This window comes from Denticeps clupeoides, chromosome 1, assembly GCF_900700375.1.
Source record: "Denticeps clupeoides chromosome 1, fDenClu1.1, whole genome shotgun sequence".
Lineage (NCBI taxonomy): Eukaryota > Metazoa > Chordata > Actinopteri > Clupeiformes > Denticipitidae > Denticeps > Denticeps clupeoides.
In genome coordinates, this window is record NC_041707.1 from 27000448 (window position 1) to 27024531 (window position 24084).

Genomic DNA, 24084 nt, shown 5'->3' on the forward strand with positions numbered 1-24084 from the left:
CACAGACGGTGATTATGTTCATTTGCATAGAGTGTTGGAATTGTTTATTATTATTATTTTTCAGGATGTGCTGAAACTCCCCTGCTGCTACCAATCGGCAGTGCTTGTCTGTGTACCATTGTCTCCATACCACTCATCGCCATCGCCTGAGAGAGCTTCAAAATGGAAAACAGCATACAAAAGCTTTCAGACTAAAAAGCAGCTCACTCAATCTCCCCAGATTTCATTTGAATAATTTCAACACATGTTACTGTACAGAGATGGAAAGAATACATTCTTACAGTTTTTTACAATCACTTTTGCACTAATAACAGAACCTTCATGTCATTTTTCAAAATTCTAGACACAAAACTCATTCTTAACACAGGCTGTAAACCTGGCATATTGCATTCATATCTTTAGAGAAGCCTTGCTTTTGCAGAAGCATGGTTTCTAAAAATCTAATTTATTATGAAATATCATAGGAACATTACTTTAGATCACCCATACACAAGATACCCATAGCTTCATTGTGTATTTGTTAGTACAATCATTAAATATAGGTGTACAAAATATGTGATTCAGGTTTCATTATTTTATTGAAGACTAGAGAGAATAGTACAGACACAGTGGCATTATTGAAATCCTACAATGTGGAATTCACTGATCAAATCAAATCACAACATAAGATTTGTAGATTACTTAAAAAAACAAAAATAACAGAAAACAATACTGTATACTGTAAACGGAAGTGTTCATCACTGCACTATGGATCTATGTTTCCATCAACCTGGTCTTGTGGATTTGGCCACAGGTTCTCATCTACATCACAATGGATGTTTTCATTCGCCAAACATCTGGGAAAGAATCTTCTGGCATGGCGAATCCAGGCCTGACACTGATCTGCTGTGATGTCATTGCAAGCATCATCCATGGCCTGGAGAAGAGTGACTTGTTCGTGAGGGTGCCATAGACCTTCCACCTCCATGTGGAGAAAAACTCCTCAATTGGGTTAAGGAAAGTATAGAGGTATGTGCAGGGCGAGAAACTGTGGATGGGCCTGAAACCATGCTTGGACCATTCAAGAACAATGAAACTGAACATTATTCCACACTTTTACATGTATCACACCATCAGCTCTATAGACCTGATTTAGCTCATCAAGGAAAGCTATGATGAGAGCTGCATTATATGACCCAACACAAGGTCTGCGTCCAACCACTCCATCTTCTGATATAGCTGCACACATGGTTATATTGTCTCCACGTTGTCCAGGAACTTCAACGGTTGCCCACTGGCCAATTAAATTCCAACCTCTCCTCCATGTCTTAGCTAGGTTGAAACCTGCCTTATCCAAAAACAAGAATTTATGATGGTTTTCATCAGCGTCAAGCTCCATCACCCTCTAAAATACAAAAACAATCACTGATTATTGATATTTTTTCTCCCCATAAAACAGGCAAATTCATACCTGAACATACTCAGACCTCAGTTGCTTCACTCAATCTGTATTTCTTTGAAAAGGCACATGATATAGTTGTTTTAGCACCCGTGCAATAGTGGGCAAACTTATGGCATTCACATTGCTGAATAAGTCATCATTGTCCAAGATGTGCTGCTGGATTTCTCTAAGGCGAATATCAATTCTGTAATATCATGTAAAAAAGTGTAAAAATCTTGCATACAGTAATGTTGAATATGAAAATGTGTTCTGTAAAAGTGGTACATGGGACCATAGACACTATATCTGGTAAAGAAAGAAAGTCCACCTGGGGTCATATTCTGTGCTAATTGGTATCAAATGATAGTTCCTGAAACTGTCATAATCTAAACATACACTATTATTAATCATTTTTCAAAAAAGCTATGCTTCAAGAGTAATGCAACAGTTACTTATCATTTTAAGCAGTTGTATCAATTGATAGTTGGATCTTTATAATGAAATGAATAGACACCAAACTCAGATGTGATGTGTAATTTGCATTTTGAAATAGTAATACTTTGGTGTTAAGTTGTGTCATTTTGAACCAGTGATTTTAGTTCAATGAACAAATGATCTTTGGCTTATATGTATTGTATCCAAGCATTTGAAAAAAAGAGTTAAGTGTTTTGAAAAATGTGCATTTTGATCATTGGTTGTGATTTATGTGTCTAAAGTTTTGAAAAATAAAATGAAGGTTCTGTTATTAGTGCAAAAGTGATTGTAAAAAACTGTAATAACTTGCTACAGCACTGATGTCTGATGTTTATTTAGGAATCTGATAGACTTGTAAACTTAACAGGATAAGGAGAATTAAGTTTTTCTGGTAAAGGTTTACCTCATTCATATGTATGCGTTTTGGCTATGACATAACATCATAATGTTTTTTTAATTATGCTTTTCTGGATACAAATGGGGTCCCAGTTTAGGGCTCACAAGTGAAGGGACCCTAATTTGTCACTGGCTCTCCATATGTAAGAGTGTGTGTGTGTGTGTGTGTGTATATATATATATATATATATATATTTGTCACGACTACGGACTTACGGGGGAAGGAAGCGCAGAGGTCTGACATGTTGGGAAGGGGATTTTATTAACAAATAAACAATAAAGAAATACAAATAAACAATGGCGCGGTGGCCGAAAACGATTTAACTTAAATACAGACAAACTGAAACTAACCCGTAGGCGTGTGGCGATTGCCAGAACTCAAATTACGAACAGTGTTACCAACTAAAGTTCACGAAAATGCCAGCGACCCCGAACGGGCGGAAACTTCCGGCATCTATGGGGCGTCAGGATTGGGTTCCGGTGTGGAGCCCAGCTGCAGGCAATCCTGACAATATTATGGCAAGCCAAACAGGAAATAAATAATATATATATATATTAACAGGGAACTGAATATATGGAATGAAATTCTGAATATATGTAAAATATATTTATATATATATATATATATATATATATAAATATATTCATAATATATTTTCTATATATATATAGAAAATAGCCACAATGTGTTTTCTGAGATATATGATCTAGCCATCCTGGCAGGGTTCCCTGCCCCCTCCTTTCCCCCATGAACATAAAGTGTCTGCAGGACGCCTCATTTTTTGGTGACGGCGTGGCATGGCTGCTCCAGCTGTCAAATCACAGCTGTTGTGCTTCCTCTCGAGTGAGCAGGGTTAGCTATGCCCTGCAGTCAGAGAAGGCTGCTGACTCTGGCAGGCCCTCTATAAGCACTACACATGCGCACCGTGAACAAATGCTAACTGTAAACACACATTTAAAAACTGAGATGTGCACATATATGCACACACAAAACCACTTACACATTGCACATGCACATGCCTTTTTTTCTACATAGACAGATTAAATGGGGGGGACTAATACTTTTATATACCTTTACAAACTAATACCTTTTGCTCACAAAATTCTAAAGGATTGTACATTTAACAGAGAAGGATAAAACCCATGCTCAGTTTAAAGCTGTGTCTATTTTCACATTCATTATCTCCATTTCATAACACAAATCTCTGATGTCTTGCTTTGTGAAGAGAGGAAATTTGACTTACAACTTTAATGAAGTTCACTAGTATTAGCCTCTGTTCATGTGATGATGGAGCCATTATAATTATTTGTCACAGTCATTAATCACATAGAGAAATAGAAAGAGAGGGGTGAGCTGGATGGGTAGAGGGTGAGCGAGAGATGGAGACGGAGAAAAAGGAGTGCAGGCAGCAGATGAGGATAATGGCTATGACGAGCCATACTGCTGCTGAGTGCTTAGCAAACACTGCTGGAATGGAGCAGGCAGCCACTCATAAGTAAATAGGCTCTGCGTCTATGGTAATTAGCTAGCGCTCCAGCGAGATAATGAGTGCTTGCAGTCTGCCATAACGGTTGCATGCCTAGCAAATAGCAGCGACAAAAAGTAGAGTGGAATGGTCCCGCCCTTCCTCCATAATCACGTGAATTCACAAAAATCTTTGCATGTATCATGAAATATGAACATCCATCTTCAGCCATGCCCTGTTCCTCAATTATGATGGTCTGTTCATTTGTTCATGTTTTTTATTTATTTAAAGTTGTCCCTATTAAACAGCTTACTGGTGGCATTGATTGCATATGAGAGCAGTCTGTTTGATGAATGACTACTTGCTAAATCAAATTTTGGAGATGGCTGGGCTAAGTGGTGCTCCAATGTATGTCATTATGGTTTTGAGAGGGAAATTAATAAGGTGATTAAGTATGAGGTTGTTACAGTGTCAAGACAGTTTGGGTTCTTCCAAAACAACTGACACCTTGTCTCCCAGAACCGAGAAAGTGTCTGATATTACATGTTCAGCCTGTTCTGTACCTTGGTTGCAGAATGAATTATTACTCTCTACACATTATTGACATTGCTGTCATGCTGCAATCTTTTGCTATGATGTAAAAACATGTGTTGTAGACTGTAACAGAGAATGAGTGTTTTGTCTGTTATAAATCTCAACATGTCCATAATGTATGTTGTAATGCATGTTGCAATGGAGATATCACCATACAGCTGTGGTATTGAGTCAAATAAATTGTATCTGGGTAATGTACTGTATGGGCAAAACCACATAGTCACAGTTGCTTTTCTCCAGTTATCAAAATATATTTTTACAAGTTCCAAAATATAGAATTATATATAATTAATTTAATGAATACATTCATGCATTTTATTGGCTATGCTGTCTGAGCTGTTTTTTTAAATCTCAACAGCTCAGAACCAAATTGTTTTCATACCACAAGGAGTCACCCACATTCAGTTTTGATGTCTCATTACAAATGTTAGTCTTTTAAGAAATTCTTAAACCTTTTTGCTGGGACATTTCCAAACATTCAACTGATAACCTATGCCTAAAATGAAAATAAACTGTGTGACTGGATGACTGAATGTACACCTAGCTCTACAAAACTCAAAGGGAAAAAAGCAGCATCTCTGAGCTGGACCAATATCATAGCCAGACTATGGGGTAACTTCATTATATAAACATAATTGTAGTACAATTTTATATATTTAAAGTCATTAAAATATCATTGCTCGACTGTATATTTTTCTCTCTTTATAATTGGAAGGCTGTATATAGCCTCACAGAGGGGAATTCAATGTTTTTGGATGTATGCATTATCCCTGAGGAAAACAACAGCACTTTTCAGGCAGTACTAGTGTGTACAAGCAAGGTGAACTGGCATTGTTCATATATTAATTTATTCCTTTGGGCTAGGCTCCTACCTTTCAGCGAAGCTAAGTGGGGTAATGGAGTGTGGCATGCTGTTCTAAAGGGCACCTGAACTTAAAAATTCCAGAGCTGCCACAAACACATGCAGCTCTTGCATTGGCCATCAGCAAAAAGTGACCTGCTGACCTTGTCACTAGCCAGCATGTGCCAATGACCCATTTAACACTGACTGACCTGACTGTTGCTGCAATGCAATGCTGCAAAAGGAACTTAGACCTACATTGCATAAATACAAATTCATATTTTAATTCTGAAATGGATATATTTTTACATTTACACTGTTGTCACTTTGAATGCGTGAATATTCAAGTGATTTGTAAATTATTGCAGTGATTAATATGTTTCAGCTGGTATCATGTTATTTCATCTAAAGTGACGCAGTGAATACTTTCTACATCCATTCAACGATCATATCAGACTACAACTAGAACTATGTTCATGGAATGTTTCAGTGTCACATTACTGGTGTTCATCAAGCAAATTAAACAACTAATGACATCACGAAAATAACTGCTGTTCAGTTAAGTTTATAAAATAAAATACAAATTTTCCGAAAAGTTATATTCCGGTATTATGTAACATTGTTTTTTATTCTTTATGTTTTTGGCTGCTGTCTGATCTTTCTCTCAGCTCTTAGCTCATGCTGAAATAGGCTGATGTCCCTGGATCTGTCAATGGACTCACACTTGGTAAAATGGTATTGATGAACACATCCACAATTTCGCATCTCTCAGGGCTGATGTTGAATATACAGCATTTTTAAGCTATCTCTGGTTCCCTCGACCATGTCAATGCAACATCTGTTTCCTCTTGGCGCACTCAGGCAGCTAAAAATTAGTTAAAAGGCAATTAATCGATTTCCTGTATAATCTATATCCTTGAAAAAGTGCACAGCCCACATAAAAAATAAATGTCTTTGCAAAAAAAAAGTCATGTAAAACAGCTCGATTAAACCATTTAAATAAATAAATCTTCAATTATGTAACTATGTGTGATGTTTCATGTGAGAACAGGGTCTCAGTAACCATTCTGTCAGGTTCAAGGTAATTATTGACCCAGGTAAATAATGTCCTTTAATGGGAGATAAACCACTTGCTGTAAGTGCATATTTAGGTTGTGACATTCTGCATTCACTGTTGTTAAGCAATGAAATCTGTTCTTTAGGATCTCCTTGCATTTGCAGACAGACTTGTCCAGGGCATAGCAAAATCAATTCCACCTCTCAGAGAAGGTGTGGTAGCAAAGTTGGTACCTGTGGTACATTGATTTTGCAAGCCATCTTACCTCAGGCCCAGGGAGATTTGTGAATAAAGGTCTTAAAGAGTTTGGAAAGTGCCTAGTTAGGATTATACAAAAAAGGAAGATCAGCTCCTTTTGGATATAAATATGGCAGGCAAATGCCTGTCAGCCATCCTGCAAACCAGCAGACACACACATTTTAAATACTGTAATGCAAACCAGGCATTTATTTTTTCCCACATAGCAGTTAACTATTATCTTGGTATATTAATTAGAGACTGACAGACAGCTGTGTTCTTTGTCTTATTTCTTTGTCGCATAACAAAAATCCTCTATGTGTTCTCTATTCTGTTTCTCTAATGTGCTCAATTGTGTATTTTCACAAAAGCACACCCATTTCTTCTTCTGTAAAGCCATGCTATGAATAGTCTGACATGGTTGTCAATTTTGCTCTAAAATATAAGAATATTATATTCAGAAAAACCTTCAGAAATGTATTCCAATGTGGGCATCACTGGCGGGCAGCACAGTAAGCACAAAATTAACACTCATAAACATGTACTAATTCATACATATCACATATTATCTTAATGTGGAGGCACATAAAAACCCAAACTACCTAAAGAAATCCACAATTTGACAGCAACATATATAAATGAACATCACTAAAAAACAAAATATAAATTCTAAATTAATCGGCAGCCCCATACCCAGTGTAAAAACACTCCCCTGCCGAGAGCCCCCCAACAGGACAGAGACATTACCGTAATATAGCCACTCATAAAATGCAGAAAGTGCCAGGTCCCACTGTGGCTCACTTCGAAAAAGACCTGATTCAAGCACGGGTTTGATACAAAATTATGTAGATAGAGTTAATTTGTTCCATTGATTCTTGGAAATTCTCGTCCTCCTCCGCTTATCCGGGTCTGGGTCGCGGGGGCCTGTCCGCCTCTTGATCTCCTGCTCCCTTCTTCCCTCACTCGTGAACAATACCCTGAGATACTTAAACTCCTCCACTTGAGGCAGGACCTCTCCTGACACAGAGTTGGCAAGCTACCCTTTTACGGTCTAGAACCATGGTCTCAGATTTGGAGGTGGATCCTCATCCCAGAGAAGAGATTCTCCTGCCAACAAACTTGACACCCTCTGCACCACGGCTGCGATTAGACATTCTGTCCATATTGGTTATGAACAGAACTGGTGACAAGGGGCAGCCCTGGCAGAGTCCAACCCTCACCAGGAAGAGGTCCAACTTACTGTCGGCTATGCGGACCAAGCTCACGCTCCTCTGGTACAGGGGCTCAGTGGCACCTTAACAAAAGGTCATCCACCCCATACTCATCCACCCCCGGGGCTCCGTCACTGTCTAGCTGTTTGAGTACCTCAGCAACTTCTGCCCCTGGGATTGGACAGTCCATACCCAGGCATCCCAGCTCTGGTTCCTCCTTGGAATGCGTGTTGGTGGGATTGAGGAGCTCCTTAAATTATTCCTTCCACCACCTGAATATAGCCCCAGTCGGCGTCAGCAGCTCCCCATCACCACTGTAAACAGTGTGAGTAAGTTGCTGCCTTCCTCTCCTGAGGCGTCGGATGGTTTGCCAGAACCTCTTTGGTAGTCTTTCTCCATGGCCTCACCGAACTCCTCCCATGCCCAAGATTTTGCCTTGGCGACTGCCACTGCTGCACCCCGCTTGGCTGTCCGTTACCCGTCTGCTGCTTCTGAAGATCCACAGACCAGCCATGCCCTGTAGGCCTCCTTCTTCAGCCTGACTGCTCCCCTAATCTCAGCTAGCAACAGCTGCCTCAAAAATTGCAGAGTAGACTCAATGTCCCCCACTGTTCTTGGGTCACAGTCAAAGCTCTGCCAGAGGTGGGAATTGAAGACCAACTTGACAGGTTCTTCTGCCAGACGTTACCAAAAAACCAGAGCCAACGCTATGTGTCGAGGTGAGTCCTACTATATCTAGCCGGCACCGCTCAACCTCTTCCACAATCTCCAGCTCCTTCCCTGCCTGAGAGGTGACATTCCATGTCCCAATAGCCAGTTTCCTTGTCCAGGGATCGGACCGCCAAAGCCGCCTCGGTCTGCCACCCAATCCACATTGCACCGGACGCTTCATGTTCCTGTTGCGGGTGGTGGATCCAAAGTTGGATGAGCCAATTAATCCGCTTTGGGCTGGGCCCGGCCGTGCCCCATGGGCGAAAGCCCGGCCACCAGGCGCTCACTTTCCCTTTCCCTAAGACCAATTTGTCATGGGAGACCCTATCAGAGGCACCAAGTGCCCCAGACAACATAGCTCCTAGGATCATTAAGGCTCTCAAATTCCTCCACCATGATAAGGTGATGGTTCGAGGAGGAGTCTTGGAAATTCTATTTAGTTTATTTTTATTCAACTGTTATATATTTCATTTTCAATTTCTAATCAATAAATACTGTTCTTGTTCTGTCAATCTCTTTTGCATGTTTTTTTTAAACATATAATAATATTCCCCATATACAGATGTTAAATGTTAAGCAGCACAAAGGGGGAAGGGCAGGGGAAAAAACAGGATCATACCGTGTGAGAGAGATCACCATAAGTGCCAAGGATTTATCCAGTAAGAAAACACCATTAGTGCAATGTGAAACAACGTGTGGTTGCCAGATGACTTCTTCACTGGTCTGAGACATCTGCTGTTTGGCAGGTTGTGGATGACTTTTTTTCTTTATTTTCATGACCATTTACATTGGTAGATGTAAGGTGTAGGTGCTAGTAAGATGTAGGTGGTAGTAGCCTAGTGGGTAACACACTCGCCTATGAACCAGAAGACCCGGGTTCGAATCCCACTTACTACCACTGTGTCCCTGAGCAAGACACTTAACCCTAAATTGCTCCAGGGAGACTGTCCCTGTAATACTGATTGTAAGTCGCTCTGGATAAGGGCGTCTGATAAATGCTGTAAATGTAAATGTAAAATGGTAGATTCTCACTGAAGGCATCAAAACTATGAATGAGCATTTAACAAAAAAGGTGAAAAGGTGTTTTATATTCTAGTTTCTTCAAAATAACCACCCTTTGCTCTGATTACTGCTTTGCACACTCTTAGCTTCAATGAGCTTCAAGAGGTAGTCACCTGAAACGGTTTTCTGCGGTCCAGCTCACCCCAAACCATCTCAATTGGGTTCAGGTCTGGTGACTGTGGAGGCCAGGTCGCCACGTTTGGTTAAGTACATAACTCCACATGTGTTCATTCATAGATTCTCACTGAAGGCATCAAAACTACCAATGTAAATGGTCATGAAAATAAAGAAAACACATTGAACGAGAAGGTGTGTCCAACCTTGTGGCCTGTACTGTATTAAGCAGATTTTATGGCAGTTCTGCCCAGAGCATATGAATGGTTGGAGGAACAATAACAGTGCAGATATTTTTTGTAGTCCATGGTTGATTAGCCTTTGTCTATTAGACAGACAAGATGTTAGACTAACTGAGACCTACAATAGACTAATTGAGACCTACAATTATTTCTGGATGTTGCTCTCTTTGCATTGGGGAATCACAATGAGGGGCACTTGTAGTCAGGGATGGTCAATGCTCTCAATATTCACAGCATTGTTCTTGGTGATGGTCAGTCCTTGTCCTCAGTCATGATTCAACATTTCATCTCTATTCCTTGTTAAAATGCCAGGGTCAGGACACTGTCAGTTCTCCCACTCTGAGCACTAATGGTATGGTGATGAACATTGAACGTTGATCAGGAATTGGTTAATGGAGGCATCATTTTGTTTTAGGAGAGTAGTGGCCCAAACTAGCACATGACCAGTCATGCATCACTTCTTTTTGGCACTACCTGTCACATCGGCGAGCTGATGGGGAAGTGAGCATAAAGGAACAAGGATTTTTGAACAAAAACCAGGCACGATGGCCGAAAACATGGAAAACAAGCGGAGAACTTAAACTAGCCTGCAGGCTTGTGCTGATTGCCAGGGTACGGGCCCTGTCTCCCATTGTCCCCTTTGACGTGTCTTGCATCATTCCTTGCCCCACGCAGTGAGGCGGTCCTGAAACCCTCCGGCGACTGTTCTCACTGCACGTACCTGCTGGCAGTGCAACCAGCTTCTCTCCCTGCACCATGAAGGAGGCTCCCAGACCCTCTGGTGACCTTTCACCGCACCCCTGGGCTGTGCATTCTGGGTACATGCAGCCCCTCTCACTGCATGTCCCTGCAGGCAGTGAGACCAGCTCCATCACTTCCCCACCCACCCTCCCCTCAGGAGGAGCCCCCAACCCGAACTCCACCCCCCCCCCCCCACACACACACACACACACATTGCAGTAGAAATGTGCTAAAAAAAATAAAATCTTGAATGATCCTGATTGGCAATCATTGAAACATTTGGTGAAATTAAATCATAAAAAAATCAACAGCTTAAGACTAAGAAAACCCCAAAATAATTCACTTTGCTAGGGAGCATAAAAATTTGACGGTCAAATTTTGAAATGTCATGTGGTCTGAAGAGTCCAGACTAGAGTGATGGGTGCTGCAGCGTAGGAAGAGTGGACTAGTACACACTTTTGGTGTACTAGCTGACTTTTTGGACTAACTAATTACATAAAATGGTGTACAAGTCAACCTTTGTATATGACTAGTTCGCTAGTGAATTGCTGATACTGATACTCACGTTACGTAGTTATATTAGATTAAAATACTAGTTCAACTAGGTGTACAGATCTCAACTAGTAAAATGTTTTGTTGAAGTAGTAAAACAAAAATGCCAGTTATTGCTTTCGTTATACCCTGGTGCAACGAAAAGGACAACATGTTGGACAAATATCACACTAGTTGCGCACAGTTGCAAACTAGCTTTACAAATTCTGGAAATAAATTCAAAATTGTCTAATAAATGGAAAATTGTGCCAAGTGTCTGACTAGTGAAACAAAATGCATTCCTCTAGTCAACTAGTGAGGACAATATTGTCACTAGTTCACAAGTTGTATGTAACTAGTTACCAAGTTAGCTATAAAGCACTTCCACTAATAAAACTGACTTGTTATCTAGCTAATACATTTGTATCTCACTAGTGAACAAGTAAGAGCAGTGTCAATAATGGCTATTTTGAACATCACTAGTACTACTAGAAAGGTCAAAACACTCAAACTAGTGGCTATTTGGCTTTCACTAGTTAACATGTTCTGTGAAACCTGTGAAACCTACTAGTGCCACTTTATGTTCAGCATGTTGTGGACTGCATTCAAATGAAGCAGGTGGGACAAAGATTTTTATTGGTCAGTGCTCTGGTGAGCACTGCTCTGGACAGAAAAATCACAAAAACATTTCAGCCTAGCAGTACACAAAACCGTAGTATATATTTATTCTATTATTTCTATTTTTTTATCGGATGAAAACCCATACTCATGATTGTTTAAAGAAGAAAAGTTTAAAGTCTAAAATGAAATATATACAAAACATGTTTGCTATAGAAAACACTGGGTGTCAACAGGCAGCTCAGTTTTCACTACGTACATGCTTTGGTGCCTCAAAAGTGCGGCTCGGCAAGCTCCTGAAAACTATGTTGTGGGATCATCCACAGAACAACACTTTCACAGCTAAAGCAATCGCAAACCCTAGGGCGTGGGGAGTGAATGCTGCCTTTGGGTGTGTGCCGGGCGCGGTTTTGCTTGTGTCATCACAACATTCTGTTTCAGTTTTTTGGACAAAAATGCATTTTTGGACATTTTCAGCTGAACTTTTTCAATGCATACCTTCCTACCTTCATGCATTATTTGAGTGAACATTAACTTTCTCTCTGTTATTTTGCAGTGGCTGTAAAACCAAGAATTACATAGTTAATGTTTTCTCACAGCAAAGGTCCTTTTCTGTGTCTTACCCACCCACTAATTTGCATTTGGGGCAACTAGTACTACTAGTGGACATGTTGTGCCCCACTAGTACTATTAGTGGCCATTTTTGGAATACACTAATAGCAGTAATGCATGTTTTTGGAGTGCACTAGTAGCAATAGTAAACATGTTGGCCTCACTGGTACTAAAATTAAGGTGAAATAATGCCTTAACTAGTTAACTATTGAGAATTTTGGTTTTGTCTAGTACTACTAGTAAGATATTTGTAATTTAGTAGTAATACTAGTGGACTAGTGGTGCACTAGTGAATCAGTAAAACCTTTGCCATTACTAGTTCAGTCCAACTGACAAGTTGAGAAAAGGATGCTGAGGATGTAATGTGCTGAGATGGAAGAGTAAAAGAGTAAAACTTAGTAGAAGATTAATGGATGTGACAACACCTAACAGACAAAAGTAGGAGCAGAACGATTAAATTATTTCTCTACATGATTTATATTTTGTGCACACATTCTGTCAGATGTTTCCTGTCTGGTGTGGTCCTATATTAAACCTGCCTTTTGGTGTAAGGCACAATCTGATTGCAGATTCATACACTCATTTGAATCAATACCATGTTCATGTTCAGCAGCATCATCTAATGATGAGTATCATCTAATGTTACCCAAATGTTTTTTGTAAGAGATTTTGTATTGTGCAATGTGTGATGTTGTTCCAAACATCTTTGTTTGTGCTTATAAGCTTCCTCAAATACTTTTGTTGGGTTCTGGGGAGCCAAACAATCACTTCCAATCACTTCTTCTTTATGCTGAACATAGGTCTGTATATTTGTGGTTGATGCTGTCCAACTCTGTTTGCAGAAGTGTATCCCCAAACATTCAACAAACCTCCAACATGCTTCATTGTAGCATGCAGATAGGGAAATAAACTTGATGTGTTTTTCATCACCTGTTTCTTTGGCCAACCACCTGTGTCTACGTTCCTGAAAGTTGCTTATTTTTAGGTGTTCATATACAGCACAGATTTATGTGTCTGAAGCAGATATTCATTAACTTTCAAATAAACCACTTACCTGTCCTTGGTACTTCCCTGTGAACCTACTTAGAGATTTATTGTCCTTATTCATCTATCCATAGAAACAAACCAAAGATTTTTATTTTATTCTCAGTGAATGAAAATTTCTCTCTTTCCCTCTCTTTCTCTGTCTGTCTCCTTCTCATTTTTTAGTCTAATAGAAGATTTCCAAAATGTCCCAAACCACACTATTCTTCTGACCACAGTTTAACTGGTTGAGATCCCAGATAGCAGCCCTTAAGCTATCCAATTAATCTAAATCAGTGCCCAGATACTGTACACAACAGGGAAACATGTTTTCAGAACCAATTTTAAATTCAAATGAAATTCTAATTCAAATTTTATTTGTCACATACATAGTCATACATGGTATGATATGCAGTGAAATGCTTTAGTGACTGCTACAGACCACAGTATTGCAAATATTGCAAGTATACAATGAACCAATATGCAAATATTGCAAACATAACCAAATATTACACTTTTATTCCTTTAACATTCAAAACGTAAAATATGTCTTACAGGTAGGGTGAAGGTGTGCAAATGAGTAAAGTCAAAGTATAAAGTGAAAAGTAAAAAAGAGTAAAAGAGTAAAAAGTTTGTGCAAGATGCTCAGGTTACAATGATAGATTTGCAAATTTATCTTTGACAAAAAGGTTATGTACTCTTTGAAAGTGAGCTCCATCTCTTTTTCTGTGGGTATTTCTGAGTGCAGAACAAACAATGGAATGGCATTGTCAATTGAGCTGAACATGCAGGGTATTGTATTTTGGTTAGCATTTTTATCATCTTTAAAAGTCAGTACACCGAGTAGTTATTTTTTGCTGGTGAAAAGTATGTCAAAAAGTGGAATTGTCTAATCTAATATGTATTTGTTGGCAGTGTTTGCAATTTTTTAAGTAGGACATCAGAATGCTTGGATAATCTATCTCCATATTTGGTTACCATTACAACATTATCAAATAATTTCTCAAACATATTATCACACAGATGTACACAATTGGACATCGATTTAGTTTCTGAGCTGAAATACTCCAACATGTAAACTTGCTTTAGGGGTATGACATCTGGTCTTTGTAACCAGAGAAAAGAAGTAAACCTCAATCTGTTGTGTGTGTTTTTCTATGCTTGCCCATCCCAGGAACAGAATATATGCACTTTCATAAACTTGCTGAGGTGGAAAATAGATTGGGTGCTGTAAAAATAATGTGTCCGTTACAAAAGAGAGGTACTGAGCTCAGGCCTGAGCGCCCCTGACCCAGAACTTCAGCCCTATGATAAGCTTTTAGTTGCCCTACATACTTCCATAATCAATAGTGCTTCAGCCTGCATCAGCAGGGTGAAGAAGAAAAAGTTAAACGTGCATCTATTTCTGATTTACTGCTAGCTTATCTCAGATATTATGACAGAGAGGCAGAATTGATGATAGAATGGACAAACCTATTTGATAACATGCACATTAATATCATCATTTATGATGTCTCAAAATATTGTGGTTATTATGTTGCCATCTAAGTGCTTACAAAAACAATGAAACACATTTAAAACATGAAATGTATTTATTTATTTTTTTTACGTTAAATGTTTTTGCATGGAAAAATAATATACTCATAGAAAGCTTCAGGTTGGTCTGTTAGTATTGACCCTATGTCAGAAAAACTAAACAAAAGGATAGCAAAAATATTGCAAAATGTAAAACCAAGCCAATCAGACTGTTGGTTTGACTTGATCCAGTATCTTATCAAAGTTTCTAAAGTAGAGAAGTGTTTGGGGCAGGGTTCAATATCCAGTAAATCAATCAGTCCAAAGGGGCGTGGAAAGCCTGGTCATGAGGTCAGCAGCCAGAAATCAATCCACCAGAAGAGGGTAATTCAAAATGAAAATACTGGGGACAGACAGGGTTATACACAGTAAAGCAGCACAGAAAACGGCAGTAACATTGACACAATAATTTATTTACTGTTCTTTGGCGCGGAGGGGTTCATTTAATAAAACATGGCACAATGGCCTGAAACAAACAAACAGTAAACTGAACAGCAGCAAAACCTCAACATTGCAGGACAATGGATGGAGGGAGAAAACTAACATATTAAGGGTTGTAATCACCTACACCAAATTAACAGATGATTAGAACCTTTGTGTGACTGGCACAAAGGTTTTATGGACTGATGAAATGAGAGTGAGTCTTGATGGGCCAGATGGATGGGCCCGTGGCTGGATTGGTAAAGGGCAGAGAGCTCCAGTACGACTCAGACGCCAACAAGGTGGAGGTTGAGTACTGGTTTGGGCTGGTATCATCAAAGATGAGCTTGTGGGGCCTTTTTGGGTTGAGGATGGAGTCAAGCTCAACTCCCAGTCCTACTGCCAGTTTCTGGAAGACACCTTCTTCAAGCAGTGGTACAGGAAGAAGTCTGCATCCTTCAAGAAAAACGTGATTTTCATGCAGGACAATGCTCCATCACACGCGTCCAAGTACTCCACAGCGTGGCTGGCAAGAAAGGGTATAAAAGAAGAAAAACTAATGACATGGCCTCCTTGTTCACCTGATCTGAACCCCATTGAGAACCTGTGGTCCATCATCAAATGTGAGATTTGCAAGGAGGGAAAAACGTACACCTCTCTGAACAGTGTCTGGGAGGCTGTGGTTGCTGCTGCACGCAATGTTGATGGTGAACAGATCAAAACACTGACAGAATCCATGGATGGATTGCAAGTGTCCTTGCAAAGAAAGGTGGCTATATTGGTCGCTGATTTGTTTTTGAATGTCAGAAATGTATATTTGTGAATGTGGAGATGTTATATTGGTTTCACTGGTAAAAAGAAATAATTGAAATGGGTATATATTTGTTAAGTTGCCTAATAATTATGCACAGTAATAGTCACCTGCACACACAGTTATCCCCCTAAAATAGCTAAAAAATAAAAACAAACTAAAAACTACTTCCAAATACATTCAGCTTTGATATTAATTAGTTTTTTTTGGGTTCATTGAGAACATGGTTGTTGTTCAATAATAAAATTATTCATCAAAAATACAACTTGCCTAATAATTCTGCACTCCCTGTATTGGAAAAATCATATTTTTTATTAGTAAGCAAGCTTACAAAATCAGCAGTTAATCAAATCATTATTTTCCCCACTGTTGTTTTACAATATAAATTGCCCCAATAATAAAAAAATTGTGCTTTAGAACACATACTTGACGTAAAAGAGCAGATGGTCAATCTGTTGTAGTATGTTGCCCAGTTGTTGCCATTGTGACATATAAGGGATCTGGCAGTCACTTGTCGGTTTCAATATAGGGTGTGGGGGAGCTAATTTGGAGTGAATTTTCATGTACAATCTGCATGCTGCAGATATTTCTTCCGACAAAGACATATGGAGAAGCAAACTGCAGCACAGCAGGCGACAGAAACCTGCGCCTGGCACTTCTACCCATTACAACACACACACAAACACACAACTGCCAGAACATGGGGAATAGCCAATCAACTCACTCTGCCATGCTAAACCTGCAGGAAATGAGCTCTGCCAGTCAGAGAGCGTGTCGTGTGCAGTTCTGCAGCAGCTGAATAAAGAAGCCAGTGTGTGAGAGCTTTAAAGGTTCTTTTTTTACTGTTAGGAACTACACAGTGTATTGTAATCTTTTTTCTTGTTTGTTTATTCATAAATGCTTTAGGCTGGGAACAAATTGGATTCAGGATCTGGATTTTATGAATTATTTTAGTAATCAGACCTGCACACATAACTATACCTATAAATCTATACTCTGTGCTCAACTGGACTGAGATCTGAAATTTAGACTCCAAGTAATCACCTCAAACTCACTGTTGTGTTTTGCAAACCATACTTGAAAAATGTATGCATGGTGTCCGGGTGCATTACTTTACAGAAAGAGGGCACTACCACCAGGGGATAGTGTTTCCTTAAGGGGTCACCTGAATGCAGAATGTAAGGTTTCCCAGCAAAATATGTCCCATAGTTGAAGAACATAGTGGATCCTGGTAACTTATTCAGGTAATTGAGTCACACACTCATGATTCATCACAAATGTGCTTCCATAATCCCGCAGCCTAGCAGCCAAAGGCAAAAATCCTAGGGAAGACAGAGAGGACATGTCGCCCCCCTGACATAAATGTGTCCCCCCCAAAACAATATATTCATGTTTTTTGAACGCACAACACAAGTTGTGCTACTTAAAAACACACAGTTTGAGAGTTGTAACAAGTGAAAGGTTTACACCCCCCAACCTAATCCTGGTTAAGTCCAGCGATCTGTTTCTCCGATGGGAGGTGCTTATGTTGCTGCTCGCACCCAGAGTGCGCTGCGAGGTGCACAACAGAGCAGAGCAGCATGTATATAGTTTAATGCATTCATTCATGTTTTTAATGCATTAAAACTAACTATTGATCACTACACTTGTTCAACAAGGAGCTACAGTTAAAGGTACAGTTCAGCTCCTTTGTGTGAAGTCTGGCATGTTTTACATAGACAACATATATTGTTAGCTTAAGACCATGATGTGTTTATATTAACGCTGGGTTAAGAAAGAAAGACAGACAGATATGTATATATAGAGAGAACAGACAGAAAGAGAGAGGATAGACAGTTGACACACTGCCAATATATTCTGTTAGGTCGTCTATGGTGTAGCTAACAGACACCTTCCACTCTTAGTATTACTACACATAGTATTAATGGTAGAGTGTCCAAAAACCTGTAGGCAGGTAGCATGTAAAGAACAACAGATATGCCCAGATATTCCTGGGGCAGTGGTGGCCTAACGGTTAAGGAAGCGGCCCCGTAGTCATAAGGTTGCTGGTTCAAATCCGGCAAGGTGCCACTGAGGTCCCCACACACTTCTCCCCGGGTACATATCATGGCTGCCCACTGCTCACTCAGGGTGATGGTTTAAATGCAGAGGACAAATTTCACTGTGTGCACCGTGTGCTGTGCTGCTGTGTATCACAACTGACAATCACCTCACTCCACTATTTAATATTATGTGAGATATTTAAGAAAGAGTCAGCAGCACGTGAAAAAACTTAATGTCCCCTTCAGAATTTTTTGCTGGCTAATGCCCCCCCAGCAAAGATAGCAATCCATGTTTACCTGGTGGTTTTGAACTTCTTCCATTTATGAATAATGGTGGCCACTGTGCTCATTGGAACCTTCAAACAAGCAGATTTTTTCTGTAAAAATGTTTCCCCAGATTTGTGCCATGAGACAATCCTATCTCGGAGGTCTACAGACAATTTATTTAACTTCATGCTTTGTTTGTGACATGAACTGTCATTTGTGGGACCTTATACAGACAGGTGTGTGACTGTCCAATCAACTTTTTTTTCACAGGTAGACTCCACTAAAGCTGCACAAACATCTCAAGGAAGACCAGGGGAAACAGGAGACATTTTAGCTCAATTTTGAGCTTCATGGCAAAGGCTGTGAATAATTATGTACATGTAAACTTTTTTATCACATTGTCAATATGGGGTGCTGTGTGTAGAATTATGAGGAAAAATGCATTTAATCCATCTTGGAATAAGGCCGTACCATAGCAAAATGTGGAAAACATGAATACTTTCAGATTTCATTGAATACTGCTAATTTCTGAGTAGACATTTTCCTTTACTGTGTGAACAGTGGGCAAGGCTCTGCCATGAAGCCTACTGGCCATGCCGGAGTGCTGAGTGCCAGACTGACAGCCAGTTGTCTGTGCAGGAAGCTGCTGAAGGCTTTTTAAATTGCCCCCAGGCTGATGGGCACCTGTCAGCAAGGGCATGCCTGGAGGAGATTTCAGGAAACTGAAAGAATGTGACAGCAAGAGAGAGAAAGCTGAGCTGATCTCATGGACCACCAAATCACACCAGAGGATAAGGCCATAGCAAAGATGTCTAAACCTGAAAACGTTCCAACTACTCACCCACCCCTATATCCCCCTTGCTTCAAAAATGCATGAAGCTTGAGAGCTCCAGTCCGAAGAACTTATTGACATTCTTTGGAATAAATGGAGTGAAAATGGCAGAGGGTATGAGATTGTTGCTGCCACTGGGCTCCTCGGTTCTACCTGAGTATGTTTACATATACCTCAATTATATGAGTGCACACTAGCACACACACGGGCAATATCGTGTGTGAGCACTGAATGTGTGTGTGTCTGTGTGTGAATTTCATTCCATATATTCAGACTTGACACAACACAAAGATTCCCCAAAAAGGATGCATGGCATGGCATGGGTTTCTGATTTCCTTCAATCCAGCACATAAGAGGAAAAACGTAAGGAATCGTTTTCGGAATCAAGCTCAATATCATTCCAGTATTAAATATGCGCACAAAAAGTAAGTCTTCTACTGTGTGTGTAAGTGAAGTGATTGTCACATGTGATACACAGCAGCACAGCACACTGTGATTTTTGTCCTCTGCATTTATCCAATCACCCTGAGTGAGCAGTGGGCAGCCATGACAGGCACCCGGGGAGCAGTGAGTAGGGACGGTGCTTGCTCAGTGGCACCTCAGTGGCCTAATTACGTTCTGATTACGGGGCCGCTTTCTTAACCGCTAGGCCACCACACCCCCTGTGTGTGTGTGTGTGTGTGTGTGTGTGTGTGTGTGTGTGTGTGTGTGTGTGTGTGTATATATATATATATATATATATATATATATAGGAATGTTTACATGGAACCCAGCTCAAAACCGTTGGCCAAGCCATTCCTCGAACATGGACTTACTATAAAATATCCTATTTAAATGCAGGAAATATCTGTACACTAATGGGAAATGCCTTTCTGGAGTTTTATTGCACAGACAGAAAATTAAAGTTCGTTCATTTACCCATTCATATTTAATCATGATATGTAGTTTAATGGTATGGTCTTTACCTTCAACTTAATATCAGGTTCAAACTTTATACAAGTAGGTTGGTGTAACAGGAAAGTTTGTGTGTCCTGATGCAAACTCTGGATTAGAGCTGACAGAGGAGATGCAACAAATCAATAAACAGTTATCAGCAGCATGCAAGGAAAGCTGTATTGTTGGATATCGAGAGACTCCATGAGGAGTCTTTCTGTGGATGCGGTTGTAAGAGTCACCTTGTCGTTGGTGCAGTTCAGGCTGGCTTCGTATCTTTCCGTGTCTGCTCGAGCATGGAGCGGGGATCCTTGGATCCCTTAGAGTTGTTTGGATAGGTCTGCCCTGGTGAGAATGTCTTTGGATCAAGGTCCCTAATATCTCTTTTTAGTTTAGTTTATGACCAAAGAATTACAATAATGTCATGACCAAACAATTGGCATGCAGGTTGAACAGTTGACTCTAAGGTTCATTCAAGATGATTACAAGATGTGATAACATTTGTAAATAAGACAAAAAATAATTTTGGTAGTGGGTATAGCTTGTCTGTTAAGAAAATGTAAGCATTGCAGAAATATGTTGACTTACTGCGTTTGTGTGAAAAGAACACGAAATTTGTGAATGGTATGACCAATTCACCAGACTGATTCTATGCACATTGAATTAAGCATTTACAAAATTGGACCAATGTTTGTTGTAATAAATCTGTAATAAACCTGAAATGTAAGTGTTGTAACAGCATATCCAAAAATATTCTAACCCTATATCTACTGTACTTGTAAATGTCATTATATATACATTTAAATAATTGCATTGCTTTTATACTGAGGCAGTTAATTGTTTACATTTCCACTTGTTTTCTTTGTCTCCTAATATGATATTGCAGCAGAATTACCATCAATCTCCCTCTCACACAGATGCAAACACACTTGGACTGCAACAGATGCATTTCTTGGCAACTGTCAAATTACCTCCCAATTTGATTACATTTGTGAGCTGCAGACTATCTGCTGCCTCCAAAGTGTACACTCAGCACAGTGGGGCACCATCACTGTACAGCTGTTAGCCTGTAATATAAGACCATTATTAATATCATTATATATAAATTTAACGTGAAAGCTGTTTATTTACTTTGTTTCCCCAAACAAAACTTTTGTACATTAATTGTGTAATGTGAATGCAATGGCCATTCATTGCCATCACCCATATCTGCAACCAGTCAATGCTTTTAAGCATCCTGTGGCTTCCTGTATTCCAGCTCTGTGTGACTGCTCCTTTCAACTATCATCAATAAGAGGTCACAACAGGACTGATAAGAGTAACACCTATAGAGATGGTTTAGACACCCCACCACCACTCTACCAACTCCCACCTGCTAGGAGCCCATCGTCTTGTGCCTCTTCTGCAACCTCTGTTAGCCTCAGCAATGCCTCATAGGAACAATGACCTTTCAAAGGCCACATTCATTAGTCCATCAAAGCCGAAGTCACAAATTAGCAAGTGAAAGTGTATCCCCTACTGCGTTTCTGACAGCACATTTCTCCACTGTGTTTGGCCTGTCAAATCACATGCATGTATGAGAGTGTTGTTTGACAAAGAAACAAACTTTTAAAAGAAAAGCAACAAAAAAAAAATTGCAAAAAACATTTGAACTTTAGGTCTGCGCTACCTCAGTATGTATAGTCAGTACCTTATATTTAACTGCTTTGTGACTGCATATTTTTGATCTAGACACATTTACACACATATCCATATAATTAACTAATAGGCAGTGTAAACATTTAAATACAATAATTCAGACTTTATTTAGACTGAAAGTTTAGTCTCAAGTGAATATATGTGCAATTATAAAATCTTGTGTTTTTTGCACATTTAAAAACCCCAAAACTTAGTATAGTATATTTTATCTTAATTTACATGCAATCAAATAATACATTTGACTACAGCATTTTCTTTTTTGCAGTACACAGTTTGCAGCACACACTTTTAAAAATCATGTTTACTGTGTCTGCAGGCTTCTTTGACGATAAGTCTTTGCATACATTTCTTGCAATATGAGAGACTGCACCTCATTTTCAAATTAACAGGGATGCCAGCAGCATGTGCTGATAATCTATAGAGGAGCTAATCCTGTTCTTTCTTTCCCTGAAAGTGAATTAATCCATGAGGCCTGGCGTTCACACACAATCACTGGCAAAGTGGTGCCGACAATCTCTGACCTTTCAGCTGCCTCCTCCCATTTAATTAAAGTGAAAATCCACGCCTGCCCCCTTGACTTTGCTGCTCATTGTTCTGTGAACTTTTGCCAGTGAAATGGAAGGAGAGATAGCCCTAACCCAACTAAGATTGAATATCTCCCATGGAGACCAAAGAAAAAAAAGGTCCTTTAATAACATTTTGGCACATTATTTACATTTGTGTAATTCAGATGGTATTCAGGCAGGCTTTACAACAAATTCTGCAAATCGTATTTACCTGTGTGTTATCTGAAGTGGATGTGGGTTCTTTTTCAGCAAATTAACCACCAAGACCATCGCTAAAGTTTTTAAGGTAAGTTTGACATAATTGCCTTTTGGAAAAGTTGCTCTGTTCATCAATCTATTTATTTTTTATTTATTTACTTTTGATTGTGATCATGTGGTCTGCACCATAAAAGACATCAGGGTGATCAAATAGACCTTTTTGTTTTTTGTTTTTCCAATGTCTCTCGATGTTGCTAGCACTCAAGATCCCTGTGACAGGTAATGGACTCGTATAAAATTAGATACAAGCTGCAGCAACACCTTTTCTTGTTCGTGTTAAGTCATCGCGGCAGTGAAAAACGGCATACAAGCAGTTCATCAACAAACAGGGAGGAGAGTATTGCTGTTGTGGCCAGATTTTCCATTGCAAAGGCTGTGTGCTGACAATGCACTGGTGCAGGCTGAAAAGAAAGCACTGTTTGACAAAGAAAGAGAGAGTGAAATGGAAGGCTGCAGTGTCTTTTCCATACTGTTTAATTATCATGGTGAGGGAGCTTTAGCAGTCTCAGAGTTCTGACCAGCCAATAAGAACTTCCTCTCAGCCGCGTCTGACAGTGATAAATGGCTGTCTCCTTCTCCCATCATCCCTGTTAGCAAGAGCAAGGCATGCTGGGAAATGCAGCACAAATTGAAATGGGGCTCTCAGGCGATTCATTAATAACAAGGATTCAGTATGTGACACGTTATACATGCCTTTTGTGTGCGCCTGCATCTGGTGGGGGTCTGTGTCATATAATGAGCTCACTTGTCTCCAGGTTTAAATCTGGAAGCCTGTCAAGTGACTTTTTCAGGTGCTAAAAAGCAAATAGGGCACCACCTCTGTGGAAGTCAAAGAGCTGCTTTTGATGTGCTTGTTTGTGGCTTGTTGTGGATCATCAGAAGAGAACTTCTTAGGCTGAAAAAGGAAGATGAAAAAAGGTGTTTGGGTGTTGTGCATTAGTAGGCATTATCTGTACCAACTTTGACATCATCCATGTAATTGAGAAGTAATTTTGAATGTAAATAATGTAGACAAAGACTGCAGTTGTCATGGCAGAGGACTGGAAATCCAGGCACAAGAGTATAGTGTAAATCAGAGACTTATTAAACTAAACTAGGACAGGGCTGAGGTCCCCAAAACAAACTAACAGGTCAGACAGACCTAGAGGAAACACCGGCTGGTTGGCAGAGCCAGATGGGGATGTACAAAGTCTGCAGAGCTTAACGTGTAACTTAATTGATGTAATAGCAAACACAGGTCAGGTTGGCATGAGAATCTGCAGAGAAATTATCAGAGGTGAGTGTTTATATATGGAGGAGCATTGTATATCAGTAGACTGATCAGGGCAAACA

At 39.7% G+C, this 24084-nt stretch overlaps 1 protein-coding gene across 35 annotated transcripts in view; it reads left to right on the top strand.

Annotated features, from left to right (window-relative positions):
• LOC114786615 (receptor-type tyrosine-protein phosphatase delta) overlaps positions 1–24084 on the top strand; it is a 403565-nt gene that overhangs the window by 185012 nt on the left and 194469 nt on the right. For 33 of the 35 annotated variants that reach the window (XR_003749232.1, XM_028973883.1, XM_028973855.1 and 30 more), the window contains one exon: positions 22744–22780. The exons of 1 other annotated variant lie outside the window; for it this stretch is intronic. The gene's annotated coding sequence lies outside the window, so the exon portion shown is untranslated. Of the gene's footprint in view, positions 1–22743; positions 22781–22950; positions 22972–24084 lie in introns of all 35 variants that reach the window. One more of the 35 variants, XM_028973864.1, reaches the window with a different exon arrangement.